The sequence below is a fragment of the Lygodium microphyllum genome, chromosome 30 (genome assembly GCF_053477565.2).
Source record: "Lygodium microphyllum isolate KBCC chromosome 30, Lygodium_microphyllum_v1.1.10, whole genome shotgun sequence".
NCBI lineage: Eukaryota > Viridiplantae > Streptophyta > Polypodiopsida > Schizaeales > Lygodiaceae > Lygodium > Lygodium microphyllum.
Window position 1 is genome coordinate 86,529,461 of NC_141164.1, and position 10,564 is coordinate 86,540,024.

Genomic DNA, 10,564 nt, shown 5'->3' on the forward strand with positions numbered 1-10,564 from the left:
CCTTCTCCCTCCTCCCTCTTTTCTCAAAGAGATGAGGATATTGTAGAGTGCTCTCATGGACTTGTCATTCTCCTTCCTCCCTCTTTTCTTATGCTACATAATAAAAGAACTCACTCATAGCTTCCCTCAAAGAGATGAGGGTATTCTAGAATGCTCTCATGGACTTGTCATTGTCCCCCTTCCCCTCCCTCCATGGGCTCTTTATATAGCCTCCATGAGGGATTAGATTAAGCTAATCTTCTTGATTAACATAATCCTAGATGATGTATGGCATCTTTGAAAATATGGAGCATAGTGGATGGGACAAGTCCCCACCTTGGTCATCATGCAAGAAGCCAAGGGTGGTGGTAGACAAAATAGATAAATGGAGCTAGATTACAAGAGGTGGGTGGCCAAAGCACATTATTATAATATATTTACAAGAAGGATAGAGTGGAAAGTTGGTGTGGTGAAAGAGAGAAGAAAATTGCATGTAGCCAGCAGTCTGCGCCTTTGTAACTTCAAATCCGTGAGGAATTTGAAAAAAGTTTCTTCTGCAACTTTGTAGACCAGGTTGAAACCGATCGGACACGCGGGAATTTTCTTGAAATTCGCTTTTTCTTGGGAGTTATTGAGATTATAAAAAAGGGCTTCCAAAAGCTGCTTTGACTTTAGTATCCCATATGTATATAAATACATATAAGCATGTGACAAAAGGGGTCCATGCTTGTAAGCTTTTGTGCAAGATCCAAATAACACCATGATGTGGATATTGACTTGTGTGCAAGGGTGAGGTGTCCTCTAATGATGGTGATAGATTCCAAATCTTAGTGATGCAGACGGGGCCCATGTGTAGTTGGAGGCTAGTCCTTTGAAAAATCTATGCATTCACTCAACTCCTAGGTGTAATCCATTTTCATCTTCACTAAGATAAGCATCCCTTTTACCCTTTACATTGACATGCCTCCTAAGAACTTGTTCCCCCCATTTGCTAGAGTTATCGTAATCGAGAAGCAATGTAGCATACCTAGTGCTTAAAGAGTAAACCCAGAGTGATATGGTAGGCTCTTGATAGGGGCTTTGGCCAAAATTTTGTGGTAATAATCCGGGTTGTAAAAAACCCGGATCATTAGCCCTCCCCTTAGGCTAGAGGTATTCATGCCTTTAGCTTGATAATGATGGTCCAATAGAGCAAGGAGGACTGCACCCCCTCATTGGTGGCTCTTCATTGAATGACTGCTCCAAAGTGTTCATATTTCTTTGAAAATAAGGCTTCAGTCGCCATCCATTTACCCTTGTCTTGTGAACCTTCCCATCCATGTCACCTAGCTTATAACTGCCATTTGGATATCTCCTTATGACCATGAATGGCCCTTCCCACTTGAATACAAGTTTAGCATCCTTTCTGTTATCGAAGCGGTTATCATAGCGTAGCACAAGTGATCCTTCCCTTATGTGTTTGCTAGCCAGCTTCTTATTAAAGGTCTTCCTCCTCTCTTCAGCCTGCATGGAATAGTGTTGGACTGCTGCTTCTCTATCTAACTCCAGCCTCTCTAGATCCAAGATCCTTTCCTCTAACTTCTTATCTTGATTCTTCTCTTGACTGGCTACTAAAATACGCAAACTGGCCAGTTCCACCTCTATAGGAAGCAAAGCTTCTTGGCCATAGACGAGGTGAAATGGAGTATAGCCAAGCGAGGTTCTAAATGAAGTCCTGTAGGCCCAAAGAGCTGCATTCAATTTTTTATCCCAGTGCTTGGGGTGCATGTGTACCTGCTTGGTAATTATCTTACAAATCAGCCCATTCACTTTTTCGACCAAACCATTACACTGTGGATAGTAGGGAGTAGAATGCCTGTGCTTGATTTTTAGCCTTTCCATTAGCTCCCCTACTAGGTTTGCCCTAAAACCAGGACCCCGATCAGAGATAATTTCCAAAGGTGTGCCAAACCTGCAACAAATATTTTCAAACACAAATTTTCCCACTTCTTGGGATGTGATCCTACTAGTTGCTGAAGCCTCTGCCCACCTCGTCATGTAGTCCACTCCCATTATGATGTATTCCTTGCCAGATTGAGTTCGTGGGAGTGGTCCTATTGCATCAATCCCCCATTTCTCAAATGGGCCATATGTAGTTATGGGATTTTGTTCCTCATGCACTAGCTTCCTTGGTCCGGCCTTTTGGCAATTGTCACAAGTGCGGCACCAATGTTGCACATCTCGATGTGGACTAGGCCACACAAAACCGGCTTGGAGAATCTTTCTACTGGTTATTTCTTGAGCAAAATGTCCACCACAAACCCCTTCATGGCAGCTCTTAATCACATCTATAATCTCCTTTGCTGTTGGCACCCTTCTAAGCACTGCATCCTTTCCTTTGCAATACAACACATCATTTATCAAGCGGTATTTAGTGGCCTTAGTAGCTAGCCACCTTTTCTCACTTTTACTCATATGTGTAGGTGCCTCACCTTGCTCGAGAAAATAAAGCACATCTTGTAGTTGAAACTTTCCTTGAAACAAGGGAAGCTTTACGGCAATGATGCCCACCATTGCCTCTTTCAATTTTTCAGCTGCTAGAGCATCTGCGTTGCCATTTGTGCGCCTTGGCACAAAATAGATTTGGGCTTTCTGTAGCTTTCTCATGAGAGCTTTAGCTTCCCTCATTTTCACTGCTAAGTTATCATTTTTACAAGCCCAGATTCCTTTCATTTGCTTAACAATGAGCATAGAATCCCCAAAAACATTAAGCCGAGTGATACCATGTGAGAGACACCACTTCAAACCTAAAAGCAAGGCTTGATATTCTGCTTCATTGTTAGAATGGACATCCTCCAAGCTGATACCTTCTCCATAAATTTTGTCACCTATGGGACTGAACACCACTATTCCTGCTGCCGCTCTGTCTTTAATACGCTTGTAGGCCCCATCGAAGTAGAGGGCATGGGCATTCTCCACCCGTGGCGGCTCCTCAAGAGGAGGTGTCTCCTCTTTTACCTTTCTCTTCTCCTTTTCCTTCTTTTGATGGCATCTATGGGTCAACAAATCAGCTAGGCAAGCTCGAGTAGAATCCTCCACCTTGAAGGTGTAGTCAAACTCTTGGAGTTGTATCACCCACTTAGCGATTCTAGCTGAAACATCCATGTGCTGTAAGGCATAGGGAAAATGCTCTTCTGTCGTGATCACTGTGAATGGCCTAGGAATAAGATAAGGACGAAACTTTCTTATAGCAAACATTAGAGACAAAACCATCACCTCGACCATCTTGTACCCTCGTTCTGATGCTGTCATTACTCTACTAGAAAAGTAAACCGGTCTCATTAGTCCAGTTTTAGCATCCTTTTGTATTAGTGCTGCCCCTAGAGCATCTTCCCCAAAACTCGGGTTGACAAAAAACTCTTGATCCCAACAAGGCTGTAAAATTATAGGAAGGGTGCTAAGAGCCTTCTTCACCTCGTGAAAGCACCTTTCGCTTTCGTCACTCCACAGGAGCTCCTCAGAGTGGGTTAACTGTTGCAGTGGAAATATTAATTGGGAGAGGAGATGAATGAACCGCCCCATATATCGCACCTTTTGAATGAAAGAGGTTAGTTGCTTCACAGAAGATGGTGATGGCACCGCCAATAGGGCCTTAACTTTGTTTGGATCAGCTTCAATGCCCCTCTCACTTACGACATGCCCTAACAAAGTTACACTACTTTCGCCAATTCGACACTTCTCATGGTTTAACTGCCCCCCCATTTGTGCGAGTCGGTTGAAAGCTTCATCCACCTTCCCTAGATGTAGAGCCTTAGAACTATAAATACAAAAATCATCAATAAAGACCCTGATGGATTTCCCAAAATATGGCTGGAAGACATAATTCATGAATCGTTGGAAGGTAGCTGGGGCATTTGTTAATCCAAATGGCATTACTTTGTAAGCAAAACAACCCCAAGGTGTAATGAAGGTGGTCTTCTGTTGATCCTCCTCAGCTATTCGGATCTGGAAATAACCTGAATACCCATCACAAACAGTGTATCTCTCATGCCCAGCCACCTCGTTGAGTATTTCATCCTGAAAGGGAAGAGGAAAGTGATCTCTCTTTGTTGCAGCATTTAGCGGCTTGTAATCCACACAAATCCTCCATTTTCCATTCTTCTTGGGTATCACCACCACAGGTGAAACCCACTCTGAATCCCCTATTGGATAGATAAAGCCTGCCTTTAAAAGTCGTTGCACCTCAGTGAGTAGAGCGTTTTGTTGAACTACTCCCAATCGTCGTAGTCGCTGCACCACTGGCCGTGCTCCCTCTTTTAGATTAATGTGATGTTGTACTGCTGTCACACCTGTGATGTGTTCATAATCAGAAATAAAAAGTGCAGAGTGTTTTATCACCACTTCCATGTAGGCTGCCTTCTCCTCAACTGATAGATCCTTAGCCAACATTTTTTCTAACCCCTCCTTCTCGACCTTTGGAAGCTGCTGTGGAATTTCACTACCAGAAGGCCCTTTTAATGTAATCCCCATCACTTCTAGAGAGCTTTCTTCCTCCTCATTAGAAGACTCTCCCTCTGTCATAGATGACCAACCCTCGCTGGAACTCCATTCATCAGCGGTGGTTTCTAACACAAGATCCTCCTGTCGGCCCTCCTTCATGTTGTAGATAGTGCTCTTCCATTTTTTATGCAGCCCCTTTTGTGGCCTGAGCTCTAAAGCCCCTGTCTCCCAATCTTGTCTGGCTTTCATTCCCATTAGCCATGGTCGCCCAAGAATGAGCGGATAGCCATCCCCCTTCACTGGCATCACATACATGTCAAGCTCCAATTGCACTCCACACACCTTTACCTTGACTTTCTTTATAACTCCCAAACAATTTACTACCACATTGTTAGCCATTTTGGCCCCAAATTTAGTAGTTTCATTTACCTCTAATCCCAAACGATGCATCAACTTTTCCGTCATGACACAAATCTCTGCACCTCCATCCACATATGTCTTTGACACTCTCTGCCCATTGATTTCGGCTTCCACTAGAGGCACAATATCTTTCATCTTTCTAGCCTGGATTGCATTCACATGTCTATTCTTCATGGATCTAATGCTTACCATCTTTGACCATTGTCGCCGCACTGTTGGAGATAGATGTAGTAATTGTGGCCATGAAATTTTTGGCCCTTGATTCCTCACATCAGCAAGCAAATCATAAGCTCTAGTACCTTTACCCAAGGGAAAATCATCTGGCTCAATGTGTCGGCGTGAGCGAGCCCTCCTCTTTTTACTGGTGCGTGTCTTTGCAGCCACTGATGACTCTGCCTCCTCTTCCATATTTTCAACCTCCTTTGGTGGTGTAGGCTCCATCTTCTCAATTCTCCGGGCTTTCTTCACCGGCATTGCTTCAACCTCTACGACTTTGTCATTTCCTTTGACATCACTCTCATCTAAACTAATTATCCTAACATCATGATTCTCTGGCAGTTGAATAGGCAAGGGCGGCACCTCTGCAAGTGGTCGAGGATGCTGGAGAACTTGAACCGGTGGTGGAGGCCTTGGATTCGGTGGAACAAACCTTTCCCTAGGTGGTGTCACTTGTTGTCCCCTCCTTCTTGGTTGGAACCCATTTCCTGGAAAACGCCTAGGATGAGGGCAAAAGTACATACCATGGCCAGTCTCCCCACAATTATAGCAAACATACTCTCTTTCTTGTCTTCTTGGACCTCGATTGTCTTCATTTATGAGGGGAGGGGGCCGCACTCCTTGCACCAAATTTAATGAAAGGCTTTCGAGTTGATTAGTAATGCGTTGTAGGAGCTCTTGCTGTGGTATCTCTGGTTCAGGTGGGGCCTCTGCTATTTCTCTAGGCCTTTGCATGGTTGGTAAAACCTGTATGGGCTCAACTCCCCCCTTCAACTGGGCTTGATACTTCAATTTTCTATCTTTCTCCCTCGCATAAGTGATTGATTCTTCATAGGATGTGGGAAACTTTCCTTTGACCTTCTCCCTTAGTAGAGGATGGAGTCCGGCTAGAAAACAATCTTTCTTAAGGCAATCAGGTACTCTTTCTCCCTCGGCTAAAGATGCTGTCCATTTATCCCACAATTTTATAAACATGCATTCATATGCTTGGTACTCCCCTGCTATGGTTTGGCGAAGATCTAAGAGTTGTCTCCAAATATCTTCAGGTGGCTCTGTATCTTGGTACTTGTGCATGAATGCGGTCTTGAGATTCTCCCAATTACCCCTTGTAGCCTCTGGGAGAGCTTGATACCACACTCGAGCATCACCCTTTAGAACTAAAGGGAAGGCCCGTACTTTGGTTGCTTCATCATCCCGGCCTGTGACTAGAAAGGCCATTTCTAAGTCATCCAAAAAGTCCAGAGATTTCTCCCCTTTGTGCCCAAAAAAACTTGGAAAAGCCATGATAGGAAGATGTTGGCCTAGCTCAATACAAAATAAAGATGAACACGTCTAGGCCCAAGTCATATCTTATTAAGGGTAGAATAAATGGATTTACAGATGCATTAATCTCAGCAAGACGACGAGGGCCCAATAAGCACCTTATAATATTTTGAAACCTGATCTTTGTGCTAACGATTATATGCACGGTTTGTCTAGCAAGTGGACGGATAGGTCCGTACAAGTCCCTATGGTTCATGGGATACACTTAGAGTAGAATGAATATGTGCACATTAAATGAGATGTTATAATCCAAAATAGGGAGTATTATGGGATCAGGAGACAACAAGATCTCTCTCAACCTCTCAGCTCCAAAATAGAAGACCAACCTTTGCTGAAAATGTATCTTTCTACTAATGCACACATCCACCCGAATGTTTTGAACCGATTGAAAGTTGTAGAAAGTAGGAGTAGTCATTTATGCATTAACTACAAATGTACACTACAAACTTTTATGAAGCGTGTCGTTGAAGCTATGGCCTCTTAGATCCCACCATTCGAGAGATGCGAAGGATTTGCTCACCACTAATTAGCGTAGCTTTTGTGTGACCATCATCAGCCTTGTAAAGTTCATAGGCTTCGATAGCTATCTTTTCAATTACTTTGAGTCTTCTTGCTAGTAGTAGTTGAAGCGCATCACCATATGTAGCCTCTCGCCAATACCGCACACCATTGATGTGTAACTCACCCTCCAAAAACTTGTTAATCCCCGAATTTGAAAGCGCCTTCACCACTTGAAGACGAAGCTCCGTAGGGAGTGTCTTTACACTAGACACCAAGCACTCAACACAATGCCTTGACGTAGAGACTTGATGAGAGCAAGATTTCTCATGAAGCAAAGAAGGATGTGTGTAATTAACTTGCTTTACCCGCATACGTGCCGTTTGTCGATAAAGATCCTTCTTCTCTTGAGCTTCTTTTGGAGACCATAGCGGTACTCTTGAGCGGTGAATCCCTTGAATAGGGTTTGATGAAGATTCCTCCGTAGTGATTTCTTGATAAAACACTCGTTGAAGAAGAGGACAACTCCTTAGATGTTTCTTTCTTCATGGAAGTTGTAGAGCATAGCTTGAGAACTCCTCAGCGGGGGCACAAAAAATGAGGGCTGAAATGATGAACGGGTTGCCTCTTACCCATCCAACCTCCAATCCTCACTAAGAGAACTAAAGAGGGGCACCACCTAGCCAAAGGGAGGATGGGCTAGGACATCCATTTTCTCAAAGAGAATCAAGAGAACCAAGACACAAATTTACAAGAGAGAATATATGTACTAGACACCATATTGAAATATAAGAGAGAGAGATGAGAGGAGAGGGAGACACGAGGAGAAGAGGTAGAAGAAGCTTTCCATTATGCTACATGGAATGAGAAGATGAGAAGAGAGGGAGATAATAGGAGAAGAGGTAGAAGAAGCTTACCATTATGCTACATAATAAAAGAACTCACTCATAGCTTCCCTCAAAGAGATGAGGGTATTCTAGAATGCTCTCATGGACTTGTCCTTCTCCCTCCTCCCTCTTTTCTCAAAGAGATGAGGATATTGTAGAGTGCTCTCATGGACTTGTCATTCTCCTTCCTCCCTCTTTTCTTATGCTACATAATAAAAGAACTCACTCATAGCTTCCCTCAAAGAGATGAGGGTATTCTAGAATGCTCTCATGGACTTGTCATTGTCCCCCTTCCCCTCCCTCCATGGGCTCTTTATATAGCCTCCATGAGGGATTAGATTAAGCTAATCTTCTTGATTAACATAATCCTAGATGATGTATGGCATCTTTGAAAATATGGAGCATAGTGGATGGGACAAGTCCCCACCTTGGTCATCATGCAAGAAGCCAAGGGTGGTGGTAGACAAAATAGATAAATGGAGCTAGATTACAAGAGGTGGGTGGCCAAAGCACATTATTATAATATATTTACAAGAAGGATAGAGTGGAAAGTTGGTGTGGTGAAAGAGAGAAGAAAATTGCATGTAGCCAGCAGTCTGCGCCTTTGTAACTTCAAATCCGTGAGGAATTTGAAAAAAGTTTCTTCTGCAACTTTGTAGACCAGGTTGAAACCGATCGGACACGCGGGAATTTTCTTGAAATTCGCTTTTTCTTGGGAGTTATTGAGATTATAAAAAAGGGCTTCCAAAAGCTGCTTTGACTTTAGTATCCCATATGTATATAAATACATATAAGCATGTGACAAAAGGGGTCCATGCTTGTAAGCTTTTGTGCAAGATCCAAATAACACCATGATGTGGATATTGACTTGTGTGCAAGGGTGAGGTGTCCTCTAATGATGGTGATAGATTCCAAATCTTAGTGATGCAGACGGGGCCCATGTGTAGTTGGAGGCTAGTCCTTTGAAAAATCTATGCATTCACTCAACTCCTAGGTGTAATCCATTTTCATCTTCACTAAGATAAGCATCCCTTTTACCCTTTACATTGACATGCCTCCTAAGAACTTGTTCCCCCCATTTGCTAGAGTTATCGTAATCGAGAAGCAATGTAGCATACCTAGTGCTTAAAGAGTAAACCCAGAGTGATATGGTAGGCTCTTGATAGGGGCTTTGGCCAAAATTTTGTGGTAATAATCCGGGTTGTAAAAAACCCGGATCAACACGACAAAACTAACTGGCCCTCTTGGCCTAAGGAAATAGATCATTAAAACCTTAAAACAATTGGCCCTCTTGGCCTAAAGAAATCAAGAAAACTAGCTCATATAGGCCCTCCTTGGAAGAAGGTGGATATACAAAAATACTCTCCATTCCAAGGAGAAAAATAGGACTCTCAGCCCTAAACTAAATGCATCAAGTTGTGACCCATACCTCCTGCATATATAGCAAGAGGCATACGCATAACATGTCATCTGATCAACCTATGGGTCCCGGATAATAGTGGTAGATGGGTCTCGGCCACTCTTTGCATTACCCATATCAACCATGGCCTGCCATATGATAACATTCCCCACAAGCGACCAAGTCCTGTCTTGTTTTCAAGAGCGACATTCGGACTAGGACCATAGTTGAAGAAGAGGTCCTCTTCATAAGAAAAATTAGCTAAGGAATCCGCAAACTGACTCCAATAACGTGGAATGAGCTGAAGAGATACGCTCTCAAATTCATCAAGTAGGGTTATAGCAATGCGATGATACATACAAAGGATGGGATTCCGAACTATATATGTCCCATTGAGTTGATTTAAGATTAGTTGGAAATCACCCTTTACCAACAACCACTGAATACCACCTTTCTTGGCAATATTCAGTCTAATAATCAAGGCTTTATACTCTACTATGTTGTTAGTGAATCCTACCCCGAGATAAACCACTAATTTCATTGCAACTCTAAGTCGAGGATCTCGGATAACTACTCCAACACTCCCTTTTTTATTAGGCCCTTGAGACACTCCATCAAAGTATAATGTGTACGTCCATAATGGGTTTACACAGCTAGCCATCAAGAACTCCCCTATTTGTAATTATGATAGTCAAAATTCAACATATCTAGGGGATGAACTAACGGCTCCATCCCACCTTCTTCATTAAACTCAACAGGGATGCTTGTCAAAAATTGTAAACAGTGATGGTAGAAAACTTTGATCTCCCACACAAAGGTACCGTCTTCTTGCTCAATCACTTTGTATCCCTTGCTCCACCAGATAAGCTTCCCCTGATGATATCTTTGCTAGAGATATGGGTGCTCCAAATAAGGGATTAATCGCTACCCCATGAACTAGTTTAACCTCTCCTGCAGGTCTCAAATCAACCCCAGCATAGACCTGCAATGCATTTAACACATTAACATATTCAGAAATAATAAGGTTTAATCTTATTAAGATTAACCTTATTCTTAAAATCCACTCCATGAAGATCAACTAATAAAGCCGTGGACTTATTTTTACCTAAACGAACTATCTAGTAAGGGCCATCGCATTTAGGTTCCAGCTTTCCTGGAAATAGCTCCCTACGCGCATCGTAGTATAGAACTAACCACCCTTTCTTAAAGGTATATTTCTTCACTTTTAGATCATGCAACCGATTCATCCGACATTTAGCCACCTCCTGGTGCAACAGACTCTACAATTTAAGTTCATCCAAGTGGGCTATAGTCGTAAACCACTCAAATAGGGCATCTTCATCACCCAAAGAATGATTGTTAC